Source organism: Syzygium oleosum, unplaced genomic scaffold (genome assembly GCF_021117445.2).
Source record: "Syzygium oleosum isolate NSW1041296 unplaced genomic scaffold, Sole_v2.1 Sole_v2.06, whole genome shotgun sequence".
Taxonomy (NCBI): domain Eukaryota; kingdom Viridiplantae; phylum Streptophyta; class Magnoliopsida; order Myrtales; family Myrtaceae; genus Syzygium; species Syzygium oleosum.
The window spans coordinates 9,048,477-9,061,031 of NW_026607490.1; the positions used below are offsets into that span (position 1 = coordinate 9,048,477).

The 12,555-nt window shown below is 38.7% G+C and overlaps 1 pseudogene; it reads left to right on the top strand.

Moving 5' to 3' along the window:
• LOC115669491 (probable serine/threonine-protein kinase PIX13) overlaps nt 1-12,193 on the top strand; it is a 60,574-nt pseudogene extending 48,381 nt beyond the window's left edge.
• Nucleotides 12,194-12,555: the final 362 nt, after the last annotated feature.

The following is a 12,555-nucleotide window of genomic DNA, read 5'->3' on the forward strand; positions in this document are numbered from 1 at the left end:
ACTGGAGTTAGAAAATTGTGCTGTACGTTTGGGGTTTTGTTCGGAAAGTCTGCACTGATGGTAATTCATAGCATGATCTCTCATGTGCGCATTGGGAAAAAAGCTCGATCAAAAGCGCCTCTAATCAGTCAACATGAAGGCTTAAGAGGGCCCTTCAAATTTAAAGCGTGTCGTCTGTCGTGCTCCCACTACAAGGGCAACATTTGATTAATGCGAAGACGGCTGACAATGCATCCAGATGAGTTGTTAATTGGGTCGGACAAAGATTTTGCTGACTATTTTCTTAGATAGGGGGACACATTTTGGGGCTTAATAAAGCAACGCAACACGTGTCCGGCAAGCGTTGTTGGAAAAGCAACATATGCAATTCTAGAATAATGAATTGGCCGAGTTGCCGACGTGACCCATTTAAGAGGATGCATGCTAAGAGGAGAGGCATAAAAAAAAAAAAAAGGAAGAAGAAGAAGAAAAAACCGATATTGTTTATGAATGGAAAATTAATTGTTTTTTTGTGATAAAAGTCTCTTCCTTAGTAACTTTAAAAAATACAAAACGTTATTTTCAAAAGGAAAGTTTCAATTTGTTGATCGATCCGTTGGTTAACCTTCTATGAGGCCCACAAACAATTTCAATCGGAACATGAAGAAACATAAATTTCTCTAACGGTTCACCGGTAGGTCTATTAGCTAGTTTGGAAGATTTTCTTTGAAAGTCTTAACCGATGTATGCAATTCTTTAATAAAAAATTAATTTTTTAACTATCAAAAACTCTAAATCAATATATTTTAGGTAAATTTATTCGAAATTAATTTTTTATCATAAAAAATTTTAAACTGATATATCAGTAATAAATATATGTAGTTTGTTCACATATAGCTTAAGGGAGATTAGAGGGACGAACTCAAATGATAAGCCCGAATGTCAAATCTTAATTAGTGAAAAAATTTCCGTGTTGCGTGTACTATTGGTCAAGTCTCATAATTTTTTTTCCCTTTTGTTGTCCAATCCCGGAGGGGAGGCTACGTGCTACTATTTGACCATTGGCATACCGAGCAATCATGCAAGGTGGGCCCTGATTTGTCCTTGTTCTTGGGAAAAAAAATGAGAAAGAAGGCGAATTGAATCCATGTGGTGGTCTGCTTTATGAGATTTTTAGGGGATGGGGATAAGGTTGTTCGGTTTTGTTCTTTCTTGACTGCGTTTTTCCAAAGTGGTCGCTCTCAAAAGTACCTCACCAAACCCCATAAAGATTGCAATTTCGGACATTGCAATTACCATACCAATGCGGGTTAACAAAAGGCGCTTTATACACATTCTTTTGGAGCTGATCAAGAACTACTAGTATTAGGCTTCGTTCGTTTGGCGGAAAATATTCTCCTTTTGGAAAATATTTTCCCGAAAGTCATTTTCTTGGAAAATATTTTCCAGAAACATAATTTTCCGGTATTCGGCGACCAATATGAAAAAGTTTCGGAAAATATTTTTTGCCGGCGGCGGCAGCCTGCGGCGGCCGATGACCTTAGTGAAAAAGAAGAAGAAGAAGTTCCGGAAAATGATTTCCGCTTTTGAAGAAGCGGAAATCATTTTCCATAGACTTAGGCTATTTTGTGAGGGGGGGAAGGAAAATATTTTCCCACTGAAAACGTTTTCCGCCCCCCGAACACCGGAAAACCCGGAAAATATTTTCCGGGAGAATATTTTCCGCCAAACGAACGGAGCCTTAATGTGATGCGATTTTGCTTTAAGCTGTTATTTACCTTCACATTCTCTCTCTAATCATCCTTCCAGCCTGTATATTCCAATTTCTCATTGGTCTTGCTCCAAACGCTTTCCGTTTCTCCCCGGAGGTAGCATTTGACCCAGGGGAAGGTACAAAAAAAGTTCTAAACCTATTATGTTTGTGCCAATTCATTCATAAACTTTTCAATTGGACCAATTTAATCATAAAACCATCTGCATTTGTGTTAATTGAGTTTATCCGGCCAATTTTGGCCATTAATCGCTTACGTGAATGCCGATCATCCTATGTGGCGTGACCGGCACTAATGTAGATATTTTCAATAATTTTTTAAATAATTTTTATGGTATTTTTCTTTTCTTCTCTCTATTTTTTTTTTTTTTTTTGGGTTTGGGGGGCTAAGGGCTGGCAAGGGTCGCCGACCGACCCTCGCCGGCCTTGAGGGAGGCCATGACACAGCTCCCTTAGCCCCTCCCCTAAAAAAAATAAAGAGAAGAAAAGAAAAAAAAAGAAAAATACCATAAAAAATTTGAAATATATTAAAAAATATCAACGTCAGTGTCGGCCGCGCCACGTAAAATGGGCATCGTCCAAGTCAGTGATTCTCGGTTGAAATTAATCGGATAGACTCAATTAGCACAAATGCATAAGATTTCGAACTAAATCGGTCCGATTGAAAAATTTAGGACTGAGTTAACACCAATGCAATATATTGATGACTTTTTTAGTACTTTCCCCTCTCAATCCATATATGGTTTTTGGCCAGGTTGCTACCTATACTGTGAATCTCTCATGTACACGCGTCCAATAAGAGATTAGGCAAAAAAAAATCACAATAGCTTGATTATATGCCACGCGAAAAAAGTGAAGTTGCGGCACGTGAACATGCATGAAAGTTTCCGGCCAAAAAAAAAAAAGACATGCATGAAAGTTGTCACGATTCTCCGGCCGCGATCTCTCCCGGGGCCGACGAGGTTGTGGGCCGAGCTGCTGCTAGGCCACTTTAGTGACGCTTGAGCCCATAATGGGAAGTGAAAAGAAGGGAACCACAGTATTACTTTGCTTTTGGTCGCCTCAAATCCAAAATGCTCCACAACTATTTTTAATTGTCAGTACGGAAACAGTTGAGGGGCTTTCTTGAAAATTAATTATCATTCTTAGAGAGAGAGAGAGAGATTGGATTTTTCTTTTCTGTTTTATTTTTTGGTTTTTTGGATTTTCTTGCTGAGGAACGAGAGAGACAACAAAAGGAAGGAGGGAGTCTCACGTTTATTTGAAGGGGGGGACCCCGTCACTTTTGTGGTTTGATAGTCCCTGGGGCTTTCTTCGACCAGAAAGCATCGATTGCTTTTATTTCAAGCTTCATTTGACTAGGTTTGGGGCGCGTTTGTTTGAGCAGAAGTATTTTCTCGGAATCAGTTTTTCGAATTTTCACCGGTTTGGTTCGCCAAAAATGATTAGCCAATCGAAAACACTTTCCGATCAAGAAAAGTATTCGTGCATAAAATTAGGAAAGTGAAAATACTTTCTGAAAGTGCTTCTCTTGAATTTTTTACTGTTTTATTCTTTTCTTTTCTTTCTTCTTCTTCCTCCACCTCCATCGATTGCTAGGCCTCAGCGATGGCCGGCGACCGGCCACAGGCTCGGGCCGGTCTCGAGTGAGGTCAAGCCTCGCTACGGCAAGGTCAAGGTCGAGCCTCGCCATATCCCGGCGAGCTCGACCTCGCCTAAGGCTGGCCAAGTCAGCCCTTGCCAATGGCCTGTCACGACCATCATTGAGGCTCGACGACTGGCGAAGGAGGAAGAAGGAGAAGAAAAAAAGAAAAAAAAAGAAAAGAAAGAAAATACAACATAAAAATTCGATTTTTTTTTGCCTGAGATAAAGTCATGGGATTGAAATCATTTTCCAAATGAGATCCAAATATTAGAAAAAAAATTTTATCACATATTACCAAATAAAGGAAAACTAACAATTTTTCTGAAAAATGATTTCTCGAAAAGTATTTTCTTTATCATCATGAAGTTTTCTCTTAAACAAACGAACCTTTAGTTTCGGTATTGATAAAGAATCCTAGCAATGTACTTCGTTCGTTGGAAAGGCTACACTACACTAGTACCAAAATAGGAAGGATCGATGCCACAACCCAAAATTTCCTTATATTACAAATTGATGTACTATTTAGCCATCCAATCAATCATCATAAGCCAAATTTGATTGACGAGTCCCAAACATGAAAACACGGCTATTAGGATGAATAAGGAAAAAATTACCAAAACAGTCATAAATCTATTATAATTGTGTCAATTCAGTTCTAAACATTTTCTTTTGGCCAATTCAGTTCTAAACATTTTCTTTTGGCCAATTCAGTTATAAACCTTTTGCATTTGTGTCAATTTAATCCATTCGGCCAATTTTGGCCGGCTGGCACTGATGTGGATGCAAGTCGTCCTACTGAAACAGACTTGGCAATTTTTAATTTTTTTGCCTTTTTTTTTTTTTGCTTTCCTTCTTCCCCTGGCCAATCACTGGACCGGCCAACTAGGGCCGGCGAGGTGACCTCATTGGCCATTGGCCTGGCGAGGGTGACGACCTCGCCATCGTGGGCAAGGTCGGCCATGGCGAGGGCGAGCTCACCTCGCCATCGCTGGGCGAGGTCGTCGCCCTCGCCATCGCTGGGAGAGGTCAAGTCTCGCCATGGCCGTGGGCCAGTTCAGCCATGGCAAGGGCGACGACCTCGCTGGCATTAGCGAGGGCGAGCTCGCCCAGCCATGGCAAGGGCGATGACCTCGTCATCTCGGGCGAGGTTGGCCATGGCAAGGGCCAGATCGACCTCGCCCAGATCTGGCGAGATCGACGGCGAGGTTGAGCCTCTCCCAGCGACTGCGAGGTGAGCTTGCCCAGATCTGGCCATTGCTGGACGACCTCGCCGTCGTGAGCGAGGTCAGCCGTGGTGAGGGTGACGACCTTGCCCAGCAAGGACGAGGTGAGCTCGCCCTCGCCAGGGCCGACCTTGCCCACGAAAGCAAGGTTGTCGCCCTCGCCGGACCGGCCAGGGGAAGAAGGAAAGAAAAAAAAAAAGAAAAAACATTCGAAATTTTTTTAAAAAAAATTTAAAAATTGCCATATCAGAATCGCCCGGCCAAAATTAGCCGGATGGACTAAAGTGGCATAAATGCAAAAGGTTTAGGACTGAATTGGCAAAAAAAAAGGTTTATGACTGAATTGGCACAATTGCAATAGGTTTATGACTGTTTTGGTAATTTTTCCGATGAACAAGAAACGACACATCTGCAACGCTTTTAATTTCTTATTGCGTCAATTTAGAATATCATCATATTATATATGACTCGGTATCCAACTCCAAAACTACACTGAGCTTGTGATAATAAAACACGGTAATAAGTTTGAATTTCACTTACAATGGGGACAAGGTCTTGCACCTCACGAGTGCTCCATATTCATAGAGATCCACTCGGAGTAAAACCACTTGGAACGCCAAGAATCATCCTATCCATCCAAAGTTTAGGCGCATGAAAGAAGATGTGAAAATGATTACCTGTTAATTAAAAGTTTAATCTCTCTTCGTCAAACAAGTCTTTTGATGGTGAACGAATGTTGTGATACTTCAAAATGAGAAAAAAGTTAAATGCGTTAAAGTATTTTACATATTTTGTTACACGATGGATAGCGCTGTAACCAATCAATCATCACTTTTGTGACATTAACCGAACCGATTACACTTTAATATTTAATTAGCACAACAATGCATATTCTTGTTAGTTTTAGGGTTGCATCTGCAGTAGCTTCTGGCCCATAAAATGGTTAGGTACGAGAGAGAGAGAACAAAATTTTTAAGGTTTCGCGTTTGTCTGTCTCCTTTCCTGGGCGCGAGGTTGAAACTTTGAAGTTGAAGGTGGGAACCTGCGACTTTTTCATGGATGGTGGGTCCCCCTTTATAGTGATAATGTTCGATAGATTATCAGGATCATCGAAATGAAATTTGCGACTTAAAATGAAACGATTTCCCGGTTGAGAATATTATATTGTACACCTTATGGTTATGGGGCCATCGCCAATAATGAATTAACATCCACCAATGCGGGAGCATCACTATAAAAATGACAACGTTCTAAGCCGCTTAATCATGTCAGAAAAAGGTTGTGTGCAGTGCATGATAGCCTCGATAGGGAATCCAGATTGGGAGGATCTATATCACTCAAGCTACCGTTAACGACTTCTCCAACTAATCTATTTTCTGCCTGTCCTTGACTCTACGGTTGCGAGCACTGAAAATCGGTGTCGTTCGCACACTAACGCTTTAATCATGTAAAAAGAAAAAGGTCTTGTGTATGATTGGAAAGGGTCAAGTCTAGACCCCGTAATTTCCATCATGTTAAAAATTGAATGCATACGTACAGGTAAGCGGAGATTTTAATAGCATAAAAAATGAAGAACAAAGAAGCGGTTGATCGGAAGGAGGAAGGATGTCGGTTTTCAAGACTTTCCTCAAACATAAGAGAAGTGTTCATTCGGGACAAATGTTACAAATGTTCTACTGAAAAAACTCAATCACCCATAAGCAAAACTAGGCGGAATGAGTAGGTAGAATGAGCAGGTAGCTAAGAGTAGAGAGAGAGAGAGAGAGAGAGAGAGAGAGAGATGGATGGATTTGGATGGGAACTTTTTTTAATCTCTCACCAAACATGAAGACGTGTGCAAACCCACCAATCAAAAATAGAATGGAGTGGTCCAAACATATTGCACTTCGCCCTGTCACTATTTGTGTGATTGTTCTCATCACTCCAGTATGAACATGTATGCATATATGACCACTTAAACTAAGATGAGATGATATGAACATGCATGCATATGTTGCGCATCTGTATATACACATATGGCGAGGATAAGATGCATGCGTACATATTGCACAGGATTCCACTCTCAATCTTTGACTCTTAGAAGACTCCACAATAAAGAGAGTAATACCCTTTCAATCATACTCTCGTGATCTCAACCGCTCCATTTTTTTTAATTTCTATTTGATCACCTACATATTCCATTTTCTTCTTTCCATTTCATATTATTTCTAAAATTCTATGTTGTTATCTATTTGATATTTTTCCGAAAACGCTACATGTACATACATGTGTGCTTATAAAGGGAGACACACACACACATATAAATGCACACATGCACACATGTATAGATGTAGGGTCGTGCAACTCGTCTAAGAAATGTGCTGTGTTTGGTTTGAAAAGTCTGCACTCATGGTAATAAATAGCAAGATCTCTCATGTGCGTTTAGGTGAGAGCTTAATTTAAAGCCTCTAATCAGTCAACATGAAGGCACAAAAGGGCCATTCAATTTACAGTGTTCCGTCTATTGTGCTCCCGCTACAAGGACAACTGCATTTGATTAATGCGAAGACGACTGAAAACGCATCTATCGAGTTGTTAATTAGAACGGACAAAGATTTTGCTGACTTTTTTCTTAGATTGGGGAGACATTTTAGGGTTTAATAAAGCAACACAACACGTGTCTGGCAAGCACTTGTTGGAAAAGCAACATATGCAATTCTAGAATAATGAGTTGGCCGAGTTGCCGACGTGACCCAATTAAGAGGAGAGGCATAAAGAAAAGAAGAAGAAGAAAAAACGGATACTGTTTATGAATGGAAAAACAATTTTTTTGTGATAAAGTCTCTTCCTTAGCAACTTAAAAAAAATGCAAAAAAGTTATTGTCAAAAGGAATTGGAAAGTTTGAACTTCTCGATCGAAATGTTGGTTAACCTCTATGAGGCCCACAAACAATTTCAATAATAACTTGAAGAAACATAAATTTCTCTCACAATTGACTGGTAGGTTTGTTAGCTGGTTCGGAAGATTCTCTTTGAAAGTCTTAACCGATATACAAAATTCTTTGGGAAAAAGTTGTTAACTGGTTATCCATTCGATTTTTTACTTACGTGTGTATACTAATATGTTAATAGTGACATTCATGTCACAATATTGAAATTTTGCGCCTCGTGCTTTAATATTTCTATGAGTAAAGTGATATTAAATCTAAAGAAGCATGATATATCTTTTAGAAATTACAATAAAGATTCAATAAGATTATGTGAAATGTGAGAACGTATATATCATCACATGCATGTGGTTGCTCCTAGAGGAATATTTATTATCCAAAATGAAAAAAAGGTTTAATACTACGAAAAACTCCAAACTGGTATACATGTGACAGATTTACTCCAAACTAATTTTTTTATTATCAAAAACCCCAAACTGGTATATCAGTGATAAATTTACTTCAAATTAATTTTTTGATCATAAAAAAATCTAAATTGATATATCTGTGATAAATATACACAGTTTGTTCACATATAGCTTCAGTGAGATTAGAGGGACGAACTCAAATGATAAGTCCCAAGGACAAATCTTAATTAGTGAATAGTTGCGTGTACCATTGGTCAAATCTCATAAAAAATTTCCCTTAATTTCTTAATCCCAGAGGGAAGCTACGTGTAACCATTTGACCATTAGCATACCGAGGGGCCATGCGAGCTGGGGCCCCTGATTATGGGGATTTATGTTCTTGTCCTTGGGGAAGACAAATGAGAAGGAAGTGAATTGAATCCATGTGATGGTTTGCTCTATGAGATTTTGGGGGGTGGGTGGTGTAACTAGGTCGTTGGCTTTTTTTTTTTTCTTGAATGTGTTTTTCAAAGTCATAGCTCTCAAAATTATCTCACCAAGCACCCATAAAAGAATGCAATTTTCGACCTAAGCAAAACCGATTGCAATTATTCAGTCACCATGCCAATGTGGGTCAACAAAGGGCGGTTTTTACACATTCTTTTGGAACTGATCAAGGACTACTAGTATTAATGTGGTGCGATGCTGCTTTAAGCTGTAATTTACCTTCAAATTCTTTTCCCTAATCATCCTTCCATCCAATATAATTCCAATTTCTCCTTGGTCTTCCTCCGCACGCTTCCCTTTTTGTCCTGCAGGTTTTTGGACCCATATATGGTTTTTTCCAGGTTGGTATCTATACTGTGAATCTCTCATGCATTACGCGGGCGATAAGAGATTAGTTATAAAAGTACACTAGTTTGATTATATTCCACGCGAAAAAGTCAAGTTGCGGCACGTGAACATGCATGAACAACTTCTTTCCATCTCTTGACCCCGTTCACATCTGGTGTCACGATTCTTGGGCACTCCAAAAGTGTCCCACCAACATCCAAGTTATAATTTGAGATATGAATTTTCACTTTTTGGTCTACTTTTGGTCCCTAAATTATCTTTTTTTTTTCTTCCAATCGAGCCCTTGAACTAGCATGAATTTTCTAATCAAGTCCTGTATCGGACTTCAAATCTAGTTTATTGAAGCCGATGTATCCATTTGATAGACTCGTGAATTTCAATTGACCGTATCTGGAACCAAGGAAACTTGATTGTATTTTGTATTGTGAGATTGTTACGTTTTCTATGGCAATTTTGATAACTATGTTAGATTCATGAATATAGCTCTTAATTCACGACGATCGCTACCTCATATGTTGGGTAAGTCTAGGGCAACATGAAATAGGGTATATCTCATGGACTATAAGGTGTATTTCATATTATTGGGACAAGTGACATGTCACTTTGCCGAGACATATGAGAATATTCAGTTCTAAAAAGATGGCACCCACGTAAGATGACAATCTCAACAAAAGTTCTACTTGAATTTCCTAGTGAAAGATGATTAATTTCTCCAAAATAATAAAAATGCCATTTTTGATATGGAAAAAATACTTTGTTTTTGGTCGATATGGAAAAAGTACTTGATCGACCACACTTATACAATTCTCTTAATACTTGAATACATTACAGATTTTCCTCCAATGAGTGCTTGTTTCCCATTTCTACGCAAGAGGAGAATAGAAACAAGTGAAAGAGCACTTTCACAAGCTAATTTGTGACTCATTGTGTATCAAGGAGAAGTCTCAAAAACAAGAGTTAATGAAACAAACGGTCCCTAAACTTTGACCCAATGTACAATGAGGTTTTTAATTGTTTAATTTGTTCAATGTGGTCCCTGGACTTTTGGTACATGTTTAATTTAGTCGTTGAACTATATAAAAATGTTCAATATTATCCTTCTATTAATTCAAGTACAAAGACAACATTGAATATTTTCATAAAGTGCAGGTACTAAATTGAACATTTACTGAAAGTCCAGGGACTACATTAAACAAATTAAAAGTTCAGGGACTATATTACATATTGAGATAAAGTTCAGGGACTACATTGAATAAATTAAACGTTTATGGACCACATTATACATTAGGCCAAAGTTCAAGGACCATTTGTATCATTTACCTAAAAAACGAAGATATCCTATTTGACATTTTCACGCTGTCTCGAAGGCCTATCGGCCCTTTGAATTGTTGGGTCGGGCAGGGTTGGTCCGGGCCCAAGTAAGAGTTCTTTGAGCCTACAAAAGTTCTCTCTCTCTCTCTCTCTCTCTCTCTCTCTCTCTCTCTGTACAAGCACGGTCCATGTCTACGAGTACGTTTGTTTTTTGAAAAAAAATTAATGATTTGGAAATATTTTTCTAAAAAATGATTGTTTGTATCGCTTGCTAAAATAGATGAAAACAAAATATTTTTATCGTCTATGAAAAATGTTTAGACCTACATTGTTGTCGATAATGAAAAGAAATTCTATTGACTAATTATTTCAAGCGATAAAAGCAATCATTTTTAGAAAAATATTTTCAACATCATTTCTATAAAATAGATGGAGATTATAGCCTTGATTATTTTTTTTTGTCGAAGGCCTGATTGATTTCACTAAGGCAACTTTATAGGATTTCTTAAAAGGATAATGACACAAACAGTTCCTGAACTTTGGTCTAATGTGTAATGTGGTCCCCGAAACTTTAATTTGTTCAATGTGGTCCCTAAACTTTGGCCTAACATATAATGTGGTTCTTGGACTCTTGGTACATATTTAATTTAGTCCTTAAACTATATAAAAATGTTAAATGTCGTCCCTAAACTTGAATTACTAGAAGGACAATATTGAATATTTTCATATAATTCAGGGACTAAGTTGAACATGTACTAAAAGTTCAAGGACCATGTTAAATAAATTGAAAATTTAGGGACCACATTGCACATTCAACTACAGTTCAGGGACCACATTAAACAAATTAAAAATTGATAAACTATATTGCACGTTGAGTTAAAATCCATGGACTATTTGTATCATTTTCCCTTTCTTAAACTAAGTCTTTTTTGGGCTGCATGCGGGTCTTGAACACCCTTGGGCACGTGCCATCAGCCCCTATGTTTTCCAAAGGACCCCAGCCATGTCAGATGTAATGGGGTGGATGGTTCAAATATCTCCCCGGTCGTCGCCTGATCGGGTCAGTCATGTGGTCATCGACTCATCGTGGCCTAGTCGTTGCCTTTTCACGGTCATATATAAAAGCAGATATCTATGTTGGGCAGAGAGACTTCGGAATCGGATATATTCTCCTTGCTTTTTGGGCCTCTGATCCATAGAAAAAGTGAGACGGTTGACTATTCGCTTTAAGAGACTACTGCTTTTTGCAACATTTGGACGAGGGATCAATGCTAGACAGTCAACATATGGTGATGACTCTCGGGACATCATGATCCCCAGAGGTAGAATAAATTATTTCGTCCCGACCGGCGAACTAATCGTATATTCAAAATGAAAATCGTTAGAAAGTCGAAATTCGTTAGAATTTGTGAGAGAAAAACGAAGGTGAAAATGAGAGGAAGAGACCTCTAATTCATAGAGCCCAGCTCGACACGGGCCCAATAGTGTCGTCCCTAGGCAAGCACGACCTGTTGGAAACATTGGTCTGGCCAGTGCTATTCCAGACCAATGTTTCCAACTGACGAAGAATCTATTCTGATGCATCCATATATATGTCCAAACCATTTAATTAATCAATTCCACACATTTAATTTAGTATAGCACCAATATAAGTCAATGGTTCAGTAGCATCCAGCATACATACATTGAATGCTTTGAGTAATTTCCGGTCGAGTGTGGACATTGTTGCGATGTCTCTTCACGATTTGCTGTACATTACAGGGTGTCTCTATGTAATGAGTGATGTTTACAGTTTCGGTGTTGTGTTCCTTGAGATACTAGCAGGCTTAAGTGCAATTGATCTGAACCATCCGGTATTGAAATGTCATTTAGTGGCGTGGGCCAGACCACTGTAATGCAGTAAAGAAAACCTGAAGACTATAATGGACTCTAGATTGGCAGACAATTATCCTATAGATTCTGCATTCCAAGTATCGCTGCTAACTTTAAAATGCCTCCAAGAGACTCCTCGCGACTTGCCTTCCATTACTGAAGTTGTGGAAGAACTGGAATCGGTTGAAGCTGCCATTGCTAAAAAAATGACATGGGATGCCTGAATTCACTGTTATGTTGTCCGTACTTCATGTCATGTGATCAAAGTCTGTTGCTCTGCGTTTTCCTAGGATTAATCTTGGGCTGTGGATGTTTCATCTCAATTCTACTGAGCAGTTACTAGGTGTTGTGTTTTTCTTGTAAGTTCTTTGGAATATTCATGATAAGTATATGATATGAGCACATGCATCGACTTGTGAATTGAGATGTTGTACTTTCTTTAATAGGGGAACAGTTTTTCTGTGGCTAATCCTCAATTCTGTCAGCAATCTAAGGTTTACAAAAGGAAGTTCGTACCTCTTCAAAAGTCCGAGCTCTTTTGTTTTTATTTTTCATGCTTAGGCTTTGAACATCAGCAGAAGCTCCC